The sequence below is a fragment of the Mustela lutreola genome, chromosome 12, assembly GCF_030435805.1.
Source record: "Mustela lutreola isolate mMusLut2 chromosome 12, mMusLut2.pri, whole genome shotgun sequence".
NCBI classification, from domain to species: Eukaryota; Metazoa; Chordata; class Mammalia; order Carnivora; family Mustelidae; genus Mustela; species Mustela lutreola.
Window position 1 is genome coordinate 44319421 of NC_081301.1, and position 15824 is coordinate 44335244.

At 35.3% G+C, this 15824-nt stretch overlaps 1 non-coding gene across 1 annotated transcript; it reads left to right on the top strand.

Annotated features, from left to right (window-relative positions):
• Positions 1–4205: 4205 nt before the first annotated feature.
• LOC131813386 (U6 spliceosomal RNA) lies at positions 4206–4312 on the top strand. Its single transcript, XR_009346788.1, has one exon. It is a non-coding gene; the product is annotated as a U6 spliceosomal RNA (small nuclear RNA).
• The last annotated feature ends 11512 nt before the right edge of the window (positions 4313–15824 follow it).

The window sequence follows — 15824 nt, forward strand, 5'->3', positions numbered from 1 at the left end:
ATTGAAATGTTGAACGAGTTTAGAATGTCTCATTCAATTCTGAAAGTTCAGTGAACCTAAGAAAAGGTATATCATATCTTGGGCTCATATGGCCATGGATGATTGGACCTGGGGCACAAGAAACATGAGGTACCATTGAATGATTGAGAGGATGTTGTTAGATAAAGGATACAAAAGGGAGACGAAGCATGAGCAAAAACAAAGCATTACTATTTCTGCTGTGTTCATTTATGTTGCCCTAGGGCTGGTCACAGGACCTGAAACACAATGGACAATGTCTAATAATGAATGAATGAATGAACGAATTGGGAGATGTTCCCCTGGCCTGTGAGTGGGGTGACATCTAAAAGATCACATTATGTATTTGCTTAATTAAATTACTCAATGAAAGATAAATTTGTGCAGAAACTTTCTTTGGTAACTTGTAATGGATGAAAGTGAGCATTTTACACCTCTATCCCCAATTTCTCTAATTTGAATGCCAGAACTGTATTTCAAAATTTCCAAGGTAAAATGATTAATAAATGGCAAAATTCTGAGCCATCCTATGGAATTCCCTCTTCTATGTCAGTGTCTAATCTGGAGAGAATCTTCTAAACTGTTTCTCAATTGTCCTGTGATGTCCTACTTCATCCTGCCCTGTTCTCCCTTGCATCCTTGACGGGGGTTCTGTATTCCATTGCAGTTTTCCAGTTCTTAGCTTTCAGGGCAGATTCTCCCGTAAATGATACAGGCACCCTCTTCTGAACTGCTTCCCACGCCCAGGTACTTTTCCCCTTCCCATACCACCTTTAAAACTTCCATGTTCATCGCAACATCTTTTTTCCTCTGAAGTCGCCTTGGGTGTGCTCTTAACCCGTTATCTCCAGGATCAATTTTGGATACTGGAAAAAGGGGCACATTGTTTTGATTTCCCCTGAGCCTGCTAAAGTTGTAACGTTCAAAACAGAAATGCCCTGAGAAGATATCTTTCCTTGCATAACACTTCTTGGCAACAGATAAATTGTTTCTCTATAGTTTTCTCTTTGAATTTTATGTTAGATCAGTTTTTAACTTGGAGAGCATTCTCTTTTGAGTAATACTTTTTCAATGTGTCACACCTTGAGATTTATTGCACCAATACATCATCAGAGTGACAGCTGGCCCTGATGATGTATAGCTTAATACATCATGAAAGCAATTTTTCATTCAGGTTACATATTACGTAGGAATGTTAGTGCTTGTATTTTAAAAAGTATAAATTTATGGGCTTACAACAAATAAAACTTTCTGAGAGTTTGTAAAACTCTTGGATCTGTCCCATATCTAGCTGGGCAATAAAATTAGCATTGGGTCTTAGTAATACTGAGTGCCAACCTTTTTCTGCATAGCAAAAAGATATCTTCTATATAAATGCTTATTTTTTTCAATAGTAAATATGTGCACTTGATAAGAAGATTAAAAATACAATGGTATATACAATGAAGACTAGCTCTTCCTTCTGTCCGTATCTGGAAGCTATCCAGTATCCCTCCCCAGAGGGAAAAACTTACCAACTCTTTTAGAGATGATGTAAAAATATAGAGACACCTGTGTGTGTGTGTGTATGTGTGTGGGTGTGTTTCCCTTTATATGCAACCAGCAGTATATTCTGCATTTTTTCCACAGTTACAAATATCAATCAGAAATTGCTTCATATATTTACAGATAGATTTTTTCCTTCTTTTCAGTGATAGCACATATCCTATTATTCTCCCCTATTCCAAAGAGATATTGCTTTTCTGTAGAATAGCCACTTTTCTTTATTTCATGGACAGAGTCCAAACTAGAACAAAAATGAAAAAAAAATGACTAGAAAGAAAATGGGAGTTACTTTTAGTTTTTCCTCATTCTATGATACAGAAATATATTACCCTTTTTATGATGGCATACTATTCTACTGATCTCTTTATGATTTTGACTCAAGGAGAACTCATTTTCATTAATAAGGATTTAAAATTTTTATTTCAGATGAGATGTTTAAGTAAGTGAATCATACCAAAGGTGATAAAAATATCTACATTTTTTTATGGATAAACTAAAGCTGGGGAGAAAGAAGAGGAAAAAAAGTAGAAAAACTGAAGTGAGATTGAGTGTAATACATTTTAAATAATAAGTGGCAACTCTTAATAGAAATGTCCCAAATTAATACATCACATTCATTACTTTCTTTATTTTTACTTAGGAACTTGCTTGGAAAATTCAGCTTTAGTTTGTGTCATGGACAAATTAACTATAATAGGGAAAATGGAATTTTTTTATAGCCTCTCAAATGAGGGAAGGTAATGAGGAACATGAGAAATTCTGATATGGAAAATCTTAGTCTTTAATCCAAGTTATAAAAGTAGTTAAAATTGAAGGTCTTGTATAGAATAGTTTAGAAGGAATAAATCTCTCCTCAAAATCAGTTTTGAGAAAACTTATAGGTATTATGATTATTATTATAAGCGAGTTACCTCTTGTCCATCAGTCCTGCCTTTAGTTTTAGCCTTGACACCTCCATGATTTATTTTATATTGTCTATTATGAATGCATCAATTTCCTCCTCTAGTATTTGTCATGGCATCTCTTTTAATAATTAGCTATGAGTCTACAGAAGACAGACATTTTGAAACCGTAGACATTAGTATATTTTTGGCAAAAATACACAAATTTTATTTTCTCTTTTGTCCTTCCCTTGACCTCCTTCATTTAGCCAACTTAGGAATGCTGGAGTGGACAGACCCTTAAAGAGAGGATTTTTAAAATTTTTTTTTAACTCTCTTAAGAGAAGAAGAAGCTAACAAGTATTGCTGCAAGTCAAGTTTATACCAGGTGAGTGCACAGATGCACTTACTTCCAACCCTCAATTTTCTCTTCTCCTCCCCACACCCTTCTGGGAAGCATAATATTTCTAAGTAAAGAATTATAAATATCTGAAGAGCTGATGTGAAGAATTTAGTTTGGAAAGAATAGAAGAGAAAACATTTCATCTGAAAAGTCGGGAGTGTCATTCTTTTTTTTTTTTTTTAAGATTTGGTTTATTTGACAGAGACACAGCAAGAGAGGGAACACAAGCAGGAGGAGTGGGAGAGGAAGAAGCAGGCTTCCTGAGCAGGGATCTTGATGTGTGGCTCGATCCTAGGAGTCTGGGATCATGACCTGAGCTGAAGGCAGACGCTTAATAATTGAGCCACCCAGGCACCCCAAGAGTGTCATTCTTGAGAGTAGAAGGTGTTAAGGAGGTTGGGGAGTAGGAAAAAAGAACCAAAAACAGGCTTCCAGAGAGAGAGAAGAGAGGATGGAATTTGGGAGAAGGGAAAAGAGAGACTAGGGAGCTAGGTCAGAAATTGTGTCAACTGTCCATCTGAGTAGACTGGACATTTTGTAATCCTTATGTTTTGAAATAAACTTTTATTAAAATGTACTTAACAGACAGTGCTTTCACCTTTGGGTCCAGTTTAATGATGGTTTTGGCTATCAGGTGGAATAATTAAAAGTTGTTATTAGGGCCCAGCCTCAAAGCACTATTTTTGAAAAAAAAAAAAATATATATATATATATATATATATATATATATATTTATTTGGTGAATGACAGAATTAATTGTTATTTAAGGAAGCTAAAGATCTATTCCTTCACAATGTAGTCACGTAATCCTCAAAAATACAATGTTGGAGGCCTTAGTGATCTTAATTTTCTACCTGTGCTGATTTTGTAGTCAAACAGTCCATAATCAAGCTGGAATAGTAGAACATAACAGAAAATGAGTCAGGATCTAGAATTTAAACTCTAGCACTGACACGAAATAGCTTGGGAAAATTATCTAATCCTTATCCTAATTCCTACCTTATTTTTAAAGGATTAAGTGACATATAAGCTAATAAATCAGATTTTAAAATTCACTTAAAATTGCTTCTAAGTAAGTACAATTTTTTTACTAAAAAATAATAAAATTCAATTAAATTGTGGATCAATCTTAAAGTGTTCTTTGTATTTTGGCAACCCAGATTTGGCAAAGTCAGAGCACGACAGTTGTATATGTGACCCCATGTTGAGGTGGCGTGACATTTTAGGTAGTACCACTTTGAGAGGAAAAAAAGTTCTCAGATTCTGCAGACCCTTAGAAACAGATTTTTGTTGAATATATCTGACTCCTATGTTGCTGTTGATGTACCAGCATTCATCAACAAAAATTGGACTACACAATGCCCACTTCAGCAGCACAAAGACTAAAGTTGGAATGATACAGATTAGATTAGCATGGTCCCCACATGAAGATGACATGTACATTTATGATATTTAAAGAAAAAAAAGCTGGACGAGGCAAATTGACTAGCTTTCATTTAATTAACCATATCATTCATCAGTTTGCCTTTATTGATGCTTAATCCATAGAAAGAGAGAAGAAATATCATGGATAAGACTGAAATCATTCTGTGGCTTGGTCTTCCATGAACATTGAGCATATCAAAGTGTTAGCAACAATAATGGCAACCTTTTAGTGAGTCATTACCATGTATTTGACACAGTTTTAAATGCTTTACACACGTTACTTGTCCCAACAAGCCTATGAGAAGAGTACTATTGCCCATATATTTTTACCTAAGAAAAATATCTTAATGAAGTATCCAAAGTTATATAGATAGTAGGTGACATGGTCAAGATTCATAATAAGGCCTGGCAGTTAGCCACCAAGCCTTTATACATACCATCTCAGTATGGATCATAATATGTCAGATCTACTATAGGATATATTTTAAGTTATTATGGGATGCTGTATTTAATATTATTTATGTTTTTTATCTTTTCAAAAAATTAAGATGTTTGAAAAATTATAACACTGAAATAGTTACAATATTCCAAATGCTTTTCTAAAATAAATTTACTTGAATTGTATTAACATTTCTGTTCACTAAAAGAAAAACAGGGGCACCTGGGTGGCTCAGTGGGTTAAGCCTCTGCCTTCAGATCAGGTCATGATCTCATGGTCCTGGGATAGAGCCCCGCATCGGGCTCTCTGCTCCGTGGGGAGCCTGCTCCCCCCCCTCCTCTGCCTGCCTCTCTGCCAACTTGTGATCTCTCTCTCTCTCTCTGTCAAATAAATACATAAATAAAATCTTAAAAAGAAAAAAGAAAAAAAAGGACTTTTCAGTTACTCATCATCTTTGTTTCAGTTAGGTTTTTGTCTAAGGAAAAATAAATAGAATGAGCAGAGGAGAATTGTTTTTATTTCTGCAATTGCTATCATTTCTAAATATGTTTGAAATGTCACTGCACACTGCGTATCAACCTGTTGTTATCAAGTGAAGTCAGAATTATTAATGAGAGACCTTTGCTAACAAATGCTAAGGACGGTGAACGACACAGTCTATAAGGACAAATGAATGCACATTTGCTGGGATAGCATATAAAATGACAGAAGTCCTACAATGCTGGTAGGAAAGACAAAAATAATGAAGTGAAATGTACTGTTGAATTAGTTGAAGGATAGAATTCTGGGAAAGGAGAGAAAAGATGAAAAATAAGTTGGGGTAAGAACATCCAGAGTTTGGGAGAAAGGAGGGCAATTAGAAAGTAAAAGAGAAAGCATGGGAAAATATAAAGGAATACAGATGAACTCAAGGAAAAGAACTGAGAAGGTAAAGAAAACTAAAAATAGAAAAGAATATAAAGTATCCCACATCTTCAGTTTTTTGCTTCACCAATCTGAATGGATATTCTCAGCATCAGTTTATAGTTTTTTCTATAGTCTGTAATGTTTGCCATTAGAATTTCACCAGAAAGTGCCTTCAGATATTTAAAAAAATTTTTTTTTTTTTATCATAAGTAGACTCTCTAATCTCCATCACCAATTTTACCCATCTCTCCACCCACCTCCCCTCTGGTCACCATCTGTTTGTTCTCGGTAGTTATGAGTCTGCTTTCTTGGTTCCTCTCTCTCTTTCTTTTTTCCTTTGCTTTTTTGTTTTGTTTCTTACATTTCACACATAAGTGAGATAATATGGAATTCGTTTTTCTCTGACTTATTTTGCTCAGTATTATGCTCTCTAGTTTTACCCATGTCGCTGCAAATGGCAAAATTTCATCCTTTTTTATGGTTGCATATTATTCCATCATGTGTGTGTGCACGTGCGTGTGTGTACTAACTCTTCTTTATACATTCATCTATTGATGCACACTTGGGCTGCTTTCTTAGTTTGGCTATTATAAATAAATAATGCTGCAGTAAACATAAGAGTGTATATATCTTTTTGAAATAGTGTTTTTGTACTTCTTGGGTAAATATCCAATAGTGCCATGATTGGATTATAGGGTAGGTCTATTTTGAACTTTCTGAGGAACCTCCATACTATTTTCCACGGTGGCTGTACCAGTTTGCATTCCCACCAACAGTGCACCAAGGTTCTTTTCTCTCCATATCTTTCCCACCGCTTATTGTTTCTTGTGATACTAATTTTAGCCATTCTGACAGGTGTGAGGTGAGGTGATACTTCATTGTGGTTTTGATTTGTAATTCCCTGATGATGAGTGATGAACACTTTTTCATGTGTCTGTTGGCCATCTGTATGTCATTTTTGGAGAAATTTCTGTTCCTATCTTCTGCCCATTTTTAAATTGGATTATTTGTTTTTTTTGTGTTGAGTTTTATCAGTTCTTTATGCATTTTGGATACTAACCCTTTATTAGATATATCATTTGCAAATATCTTCACCCATTCCATAGGTTGCCTCTTAGTTTTATTGATTGTTTCCTTTGCTGTGCAGAAGAATATTTTTATTTTGTTGTAGTCCCAATAGTTTGTTTTGTTTTGTTTTTTGCTTTTATTTCCCTTGCCTTGGAAGACCTATCTAGAATAATGTTGCTATGGCTGATGACGAAGAGATGAGCGCCTGTGATTTTTATGGTTCCTGGTCTCACATTTAGGTCTTTAATCAACTTTGAGTTTATTTTTGTGTATGGCAAAAGAAACTGATTTAGTTTCATTCTTTTCCATGTAGCTGTCCAGTTTTCTGAATACAATTTGTTTAAAAAAATTGTCTTATTCCCATTGGATATTCTTTCCTGCTTTGTCAAGACTAATTGACCATATAATTGTGGATTTATTTCTGGGGTTTCTATTCTATTATACTGGTCTCTGTGTCTATTTTTATGCCAGTACCAAACTGTTTTAACTACTACTTCTTCGTAATATAACTTTAAATCTGGAATTGTGATACCTCCAGCTTGTTTTCAAGTTTGCTTTAGCCATTTGAAGGCTTTTGTGGCTCCATACAAAATTTAGGATTGTTTGTTCTAGTTCTAGGAAAAACACTATTGGGATTTTGATAGGGATTGCATTAAGTGTATAGATTACTTTAGGTAGTATAGATATTTTAACAATATTTATTCTTCCAACCTATAAACATGGGTTGAATATCTTTTTATTTCTTTGCATCACTGAATTTAATTAGTGTTCTATAGTTTTCAGAGTATAGGTCTTTTGCCACTTCCATGAAGTTCATTCCTAGATATTTTATTGTTTTTGATGTAATTCTAAATGGGAATGATTTCTTAATTTTAATTTCTGCTGCTTCATTATTAGCATATAATGATGTAACAAATTTCTATACAGTAGTTTTCTATCCTATGACTTGACTTAATTCATTTACCAGTTCTAGTAGTTTTTTGGTGGAGTTTTTAGTTTTCTATATATAGTATTATGTCATCTGAAAATACAATTTTACTTCTTCCTTACCAATTTGGATCCCTTTTCTTTCTTTGTGTTGTCTAATTGCTTTGGCTAGGACTTTCAATACTATGTTGAATACAAGTGGTGAGAAGAACATCTTTTCCTTTATTCTAACATTAGAGGGAAAGCTTTCAGTTTTTCCCCACTGAGTATGATGTTAGCTCTAGGTTTTTCGTATACGGCCTTCGTTATGCTGAGGTATATTCCCTGTAGGGCTACGTGGCAGAGGGTTTTTTTTTTTTTATCATAAATGGAGTTGTACTCTGTCAGTTGCTTTTCTTGAATCTATTGAAATGATCATATGGTTTTATCCTTGATCTTAATGATGTGATGTGTCATGTTGATAGTTTTGCAAATAATGAATCACTCTTGTCCAGGGAATAAATCCCACTTTATTGTGGTTTATGATTTCTTAATGTGTTGTTGGATTTAGTTTGCTAATATTTTGTTGAAGATTTTTGTACTTTATTCATGAGGAATATTTGCCTGTAGTTCTCTTTTTTGTTGTAGGTTTTGCTGTCAGGGTGATAATGGCCTCATAAAATGAATTTGGAAGTTTTTCTTCCTCTTCTATTTTGTGGAATAATTTGAGAAGAATAAGCATTGAGTCATCTTTAAATGTTTGGTAGAATTTCCCTGTGAAGCTGTTTGGTCCCGGACTTTTGTTTTTTGCAATTTTTTGGATTACTTACTCAATTTCGTTGTTGGTATTTGGTCTGTTCAAGTTTTCTCTTTCTTCCTGCTTTAGTTTTGGTAGATTATACATTTGTAGAAATTTCTAGGAATGAATTTAAGTTGTCCAATTTGTTGGCATGAAGGTTTTAATAATATTCTGTCACAATTGTTTGCATTTCTGTGGTATTGGTTTTTATTTCTCCTCTTTCTTTTATAACTTTGTTTATTTGAGACCTATTTTAATGAGTCTGATAGAGGGTTATCAATTTGGTTCATCTTTTCAATGAACTAGCTCCTGGTTTCATTGATCTGTTACATTGTTTGGTTTGGTTTGGTTTCTATATCATTTATTTCTGTTCTCTTCTGTATTATTTCCTTTCTTTTGCTGGCTTTGGGTTTTGTTTATTCTTCTTTATCTAGCGCCTTTAGGTCTAACTTTAGGTTGTTTATTTGAGATTTTTCTTGCTTCTTAAGGTAGGCCTTTATTGCCATAAACTTTTTCTTAGAACTACTTTTGCTGTATCCCAAAGATTTTGGACCATCATGTTTTCACTTTGATTTTTTTCCATGTAATATTTTATTTCTTCCTTGATTTCTGATAGACCCATTCATTGTTTAGTAGCATGTTCTTTAACAGCAATGATCTGATTTTTTTCTTTTGGCTGATTTCTGGTTTTATAATATTGTGGTCAGAAAGGATAATGCTGAGACTTATTTTGTGGCCTTATATTGATCTGTTGTGGAAAATATTCCATGTGCAGTTGAAAAGGATATGTATTCTGCTATTTTAGAATGAAGTGTTCTGAATATATCTGTTAAACCAATCTGGTCCACTGTGTCATTCAAAGCCATTGTTTCCTTGTTTATTATCTTCTTGGATGATCTGTTGATGTAAGTGCGGTGTTAAAGCACCCTCTATTATGGGATTGCTATCAACTATTTCCTTTATATTTGTTAATAGATGCTATATGTATTTGGGTGTTCCTATGCTGGATACATAAATATTTACAATTGTTATAGCCTATTGTTCTATTGTCTCCTTTATGATTATATAGTGTCTTTGTCTCTTGTTAGTGTTTATTTTAAAATCTCTTTTGTCTAATGTAAATATTGCTATCCTGGCTTTCTTTTGATATCCATTAGCAAGATAATGTTTCTCTATCCCCTCACTTCCAATCTCAGATGTCTTTAGGTCTGAAATTAGTCTTTTGGAGGCAGTGTATAGATGGGTGTTTTTTTTTAATCTTTTCTGTCACTCTATGTCTTTTGATTGGAACATTTAGTCCATTTACATTCAAAGTAATTGTTTATAGAAATGTCCTTACTGCCATTTTGTTACTTGTTTTGTGGCTATTTCTATATATTTTCTCTGATCCTTTCTTGTCCTCTTTTATGGTTTGTTGGCTTTCTGTAGTGATACACTTGGATTCCTTTCTCTTTATTGTTTACATATTTTTTCTGGTTTTTGATTTGTGGTTACCATTAGGTTTGTATATCCCATCTGCAAATAGTGATTTGTATTAAGTTGATGGCTAAGTTTGAACCCATTTTTTACTCTTCACCCCTCATTTTAAGTATATAGTATCATATTTTACATTCTATTATTTTGTTAATCCCTTGACTGATTTTACAGAAATTTTTATTTTTACTGCTTTAAATTTATTTTTTTTAACTTTTCATATTGTCATTTATAGTCTTTCCTTTATACTCAGCGTCCCCTTTAATATTTTTTGTAGGGGTGGTTTAGTGGTCCTGAACTCCTTTACTTATTGTTTGCCTGGGAAATTCTTTAGCTCTCCTATTCTGAATGCTAGCCTTGTTGGATAGAGTATTCTTGGCTATAGATTTTTCCCTTTTAGCAACTCAAATGTATCATGCCACTTTCTTCTGGCTTGAGAAGTTTCTGCTGAAAATTTTGCTAATAGCCTTACAGGAGAAATCCTTTTCCCTTTGTAAGCAACTATTCTCTTTTGCTGCTTTAAACATATTTTCTTTATCACTACTTTTTGCCATTTTAATTACTATATGTTTTGGTGTAGACCTCCCTGGGTTGAATTTTTGGGGGGATTTCTTTGTCTGCTCGATCTGGTATTTATTTCCTTCCCCCGATTAGGGAGGTTTTTAGCCCTTATTTCTTCAAATACATTTTCTGCCCCCTTTGTCTTCTTCTGAGAGCCCTATAATGTGAATGTTATTACATTTGATGGAGTCACTGATTTCTCTAAGAATATATATATATATTTTAAGATTTTCTTTATTTGTTTTAGCGAGAGAGAGAGCATGTGTGAGTTGGGGGAGGAGCAGGTGGGAGGGAGGGGAAGAAAATCTCAAACAGACTCCACGTGAGCATGAGCCTGATGCAGGGCTCGATCACACTACCCTGAGATCATGACCAGAGCTGAAACCAAGAGTTAGGCACTTAACTGACAAAGCAACCCAGGCGCTTCTTGATTTGCATAATTTTCTTTCCTCTCCTTTGCTCAGCTTGGTTATTTTCCATTACTCTCTTCCAGGTCATTAATTAGTTCTGCCTCATCCAGCTTGCTATTTATTCCATCAAGCACTGTTAATTTCATTTATTGTGTTCTTCTTGATCTCTGGTTCTTTTTTATATTTGTGTTAATGGTCTCACTGATGTCCTCCACTCTTTTTCAAGTTGCATATTGTTATGATCATTGCTTTCAATTCTCTCTAGTGCATATTACTTATACTTGTTTTGCTTAGGCTTCTTGCTGTGGTTTGGTCCTGTTCTTTCATTTAGGACATATTTCTCTGTCACCTCATGTATGGGAATAATCAGCTAATTCTCTTGCTCTTAATGATAATAGCCTTATGAAGAAATGTAGTGCCCTGCAGTGCAGTGTCTCCTGCTCTCCAGGGTCTGGTACTTCAGGGTCTGGTACATACACAGGTTTCCTGTGTGTGTCTTGTATGTCCTACTGACTGTGTTAGTTTTGGCCTTTGTTTCCTTCAGTCCAGTTGTCGACAAAGGTTCTCTTTGAATATTTTGGGCAGTTTTTGTCCCTAGCAGGGGTGGGGCACATTTTAACAAGGTGTGCAGTAGTCTGCTTGCAAAATAAGACGTGCTTCCATTGCCAGAACTGAAGTCCTGCAAAATGAACTGGGTTGGGAGGTGCAGTGTTGGAAGGGTTTGCACCTATATTCTAGGGGAGGGGGCATAGAGAGGGGACTATGAGGAGTGTAACTGGGAAGGGTTGATCCACTGAAGTTTGTGGGGAGTAAGGCTTCATGTGTGTAGTTAGGTAAGCAGTGTAGATGCAGTGCTGGTTATTGTAGGTGGTCATTGTTTATGCTGGCAGGTGGAGTAGGGAAATGGTACCTGCCAGTTCCTTTGTTCCTGGATGGGTCTCCCTGTGATCCTGTCTCTCCAGTCCATGCTCCGAGATGAGCAAATAACTCATCCATCTGCTTTGACTTTTTTTCAAACTTGTGGCTTTAGTCTGAATCCACGGTGGCTGTTTGTTTTACTGCCTATGGGTGGGGACTTAGTTACTAATTCTCTTTTGGCTTTCCCAGAGACAAACCTGCCTGTTTTTAAAATTCTAGACTTTAAGTCCTGCTGGTTTCAAGGGCTCACAAAATTTGGTCCCTCTTGCTTTCAAGGGCAAATGTGTAGAGATTTTTACCGCCCCCCCCCATTCATGGGCTCCCTGCTGGGAAAGCCTATTTTTCTCCTTTCTTCATACCACTGTCTCCCTCCCCGCCACAGATGGCCATGGTCCCTTTCATTCCCAGACAATGTCTTCATCCTTTCTACTTTCTTCCATGTGGCCTCTTCTCTACCTTTAGTTGTAGTTTGTTTTGCCAGTCTTCAGATACTTTTCTGGGTTATTTATACTGATGTGTTTTCTAGTTGTATCCATGGGACAAGGTGAGTTTAGGTTTCTCCTACTTGGCCATCTTCCCAGCTGACCCTTGATCTTTCTATAAGGGATCCCAGCCTTCAGATCTTTCTATAAGGGATCTTGTTTTGATTATCAAAATCACAGAGGACAGATTTGGAAAAAGTGTTAGATAACTTCAAGCTCATGGGAAAACATCTTCCTATGCAATAATTGTTCAGAAGTTAGAAACATTTTTTCCCCAAAGTTAACTCTATGCCAAAGCAAAAACATAAATAGCAAACACAGAACTGGTAAGCAAAGTACCAATTTTAAAATGAAATGTGAAATTGAGACTTTTCAAAATATTCCCCTTTGTTATCAAGAAAATCCTCTGTATATCAAATTAATTTCTGAAAGAATTTCCCTTTCACCTTGTTGCTGGTAATAAGATTGTGCTTTCAAGGACACTGGCCCTCCTGTAGCTTTATTTCATAGATGTTTATTCTTACTACATTTATTTTATTATGTGGATGTTTCATTCCCTGGGGCCTAAAATCTAATGACCTAATACATTTCTACTACCTCTCTTCTTCTTCATGTTCTCCCAGCCCTTCTCACCTAGTTTGAATTTACTGTCACTAAAACCATTCTGTTATACACACACTCAACTTCTTTGCTTCCCTCTTCCCTCACTTTATTTACATACATGACAAAACACTAAGGCTGGAAAATACAACTGCCTACTGCATATATTTGCATTCATGACATTGGCTATGGCTGGAGAAAGATCTAGAACCATGCTGATTGTTCTCATCTAAATTATTAACTACTAACTTCAAATGAACCCTTGATACTTTCAGCATAATGCAGTTCCTTAGTTCAGTCATTATCTCACTGTCTTGTGAAACAGTTTCAAACATCTATTCTCTCACAAATATACACATATTTTTAGCCAATCATTTTACTTCTGAATTCACTGAGAAAATTGAAACTGACGAGAAATCCTACAAGCTTATCCCTCAAATCCTCCATGTGCATCTCTCTACTTTTCTTCCTATAGATGAGCTCCTTTACCCCTGTCAGAGGCCTTTTCATTCATTTGTAGACTATACTCATCCTTTCCTGCCTCTTCAAGAACACCACTGCAAGTCAGTCTTCTCCTGCTCTCCAACCTCCATTATCATATGTCCCTTTTCTGTCTTCCCATTTCCACAAAATAGCATGCTATTAAAAGAAAAATGAAAAAACTTTCTTACCCTATTACTCCCCGTTACTATCCCACTCTTCTCTTCCTCCTTGTAATTTCTCAAAACAGTTGTTTACACTTTCTGACTCCCTTTCCTCTTCCCCTGTTCCCTCAGCAAGCCTTACTCAGCTCTACTGGAAAATTACTACTGACTTTGGTTATCAATGCCCTAATATTGCAAATCCAGTAGTAGAGTTTTGATTCTCCGATTATTTATCTACAATCCACATAAGACGCAGCTAAAAATTCCCTTCTCCTTAAAATAGTCTTTTCACTTGACTTTTTTTAAAATAATATTCTTTCCTCCTGTTTTTTGTTTGTTTGTTTGTTTCCTTTATTTTCTGTGCTTTTAAAATCTCTTTAATGGAGATTCATCTTCATCATCCTGACCTCTTAATGTTGGAGTTTCTCCATTCCTCTAATCTTTTCTCTTTTCTATCTGTGTTGTTTTGGGGGTCTTATTTGGTTCTGTGTGTTAAATACCAACTATACATTGATGACTGACAACTTTGTATTTCTAGTGTAGCTCTCACTAGTCTCCAAACAAATCTGCTGCAGGGTCTGAAAGGCATCTAAACATAATGGGTAGTAATAAGCCAGAAACCCTGGTTTTCTATTCTCCCACAAATCAGTTACTGGTAATTTTGTACGTCTAATAGCTCAAGTCAAAGTATCATGGAGTTATCCAGGGGTTCTCTTTGTTGCTTAAAAATTTTTTTCTTTCTGTTTGGTCTCCTATGTCACATCAGAAAATTCTGTTAGCTGTATCTTTAAAATAGATCTAGAATCTTGCCATTTTTTACCACCTCACATTATGATCACCCTGGATGTATCCACACTCACCTTGCCATGCATTTTTGCAGTAGCCTCCTAACTGGTCTTACTGCTTCCGTCTCTTCTATTTCTGTCTCCTTATGTCTGTTCTAAACAAAGCATTCTCAGTAGATCGAATGTAGGAATTAAAAGTCAGAATGAAAATCAGCATCTTTAAAATAGCCTAAAAGCCCTCTATGATTTGTCTCCTGGGCTTTTATAGCCTCTCTGACTTCCTTTCCCTTGACTTCCTACCCTTTCCACTTTTCTTCAGCCATTTAGATATTCAAATATTAGACAGACTTCTGCCTCAGCAATTTTGCTTTTGTTTATACCCTCTCCCTGTGATGCTATTCCCGTAGAATGAGGAATCTATCCATATGGTAAGCCTCCTCAGGTTGTGTTTTTGCTTAAATGCCATATTCTCAAGAGTTCTCCTCTTGACCATCCTATTTAAATTTTACCCCCCCCCCAAAACACCATCCCAACTGGGCCTCTAGTGTTCCACCCCCCCGCCACTCCCCTACCCCTGCTTTACTTTCTCAATAGCACTGCCTACCTTCTAACTTACTGTATAGATTTATCAACTTGAGTATTATCTTTTTTTACAGGAGTTCCATAAAGGTAGGGATTTCTATTTTATTTACTAATGTATTCTCAGTACCTCAAAAAGTGCCATTTATATTGTGAGCATTCAATACATATTTTTAGTAGCTTAGTAAATAAATATTTGAATTGAACTGTTTTTAATTTAAAACTGCCTTAATTTAGAATAAAACCTATACTGAGCTTTTATTTTGGATTTGTGTCTTCTGGCACTGTCCATGAACCATTAGAGAACAACATTGCTTTTACCTAATTGCCTAATTGCTTGTGGTCTCTGAGGCTTTGGATAATGACATGTTTTAGAGAACTAAAACTTTAGATTAAGAGTCACTCTCTTTAGTATAGATACTGATTTAGCAGAACTTTCTTTCTTTTGTCAGCCTGACATTTGGAATAGAATTTGAACTCAATGGCAAAACATGATCACGCTGTTCATAGACAAACACATATACTCATACATACTCAATAATGTTCTTTTAATTCACTTTTATGTATGTTTTAGAGGTCCATATGCATCATTTAGTACCACTCCTTTTATACTTAGAGAATTGAAACGGGTTGCTACAATATCTAATGGCTGTTTATTTTTTCTTTTTTGTATTTCTCTTCTCACCAAGCTTCAAATTTCTGAAATATATTTAAAGCACAGTTTTTAATGTAGACCATTACCACTGTTGTAAGGTCTTGAAGTTGGGCCAACTATTTTTTATTGTTTATACAAAAATATATTTGTCAGAAGTATTGAGACCTTTTCCCTTAGATTAGAAAATATGCAAATCAAAGCAACAAAAAAGAGGAATAGAAGGAAAATTAAGATACTGCTGGATCACCTGAACATAGCTTCCTGGGCCAGAAAATAGGTGCTGTGTACACAAGAAATCTGATCCACATTGAATTAGTTGCTATTGCT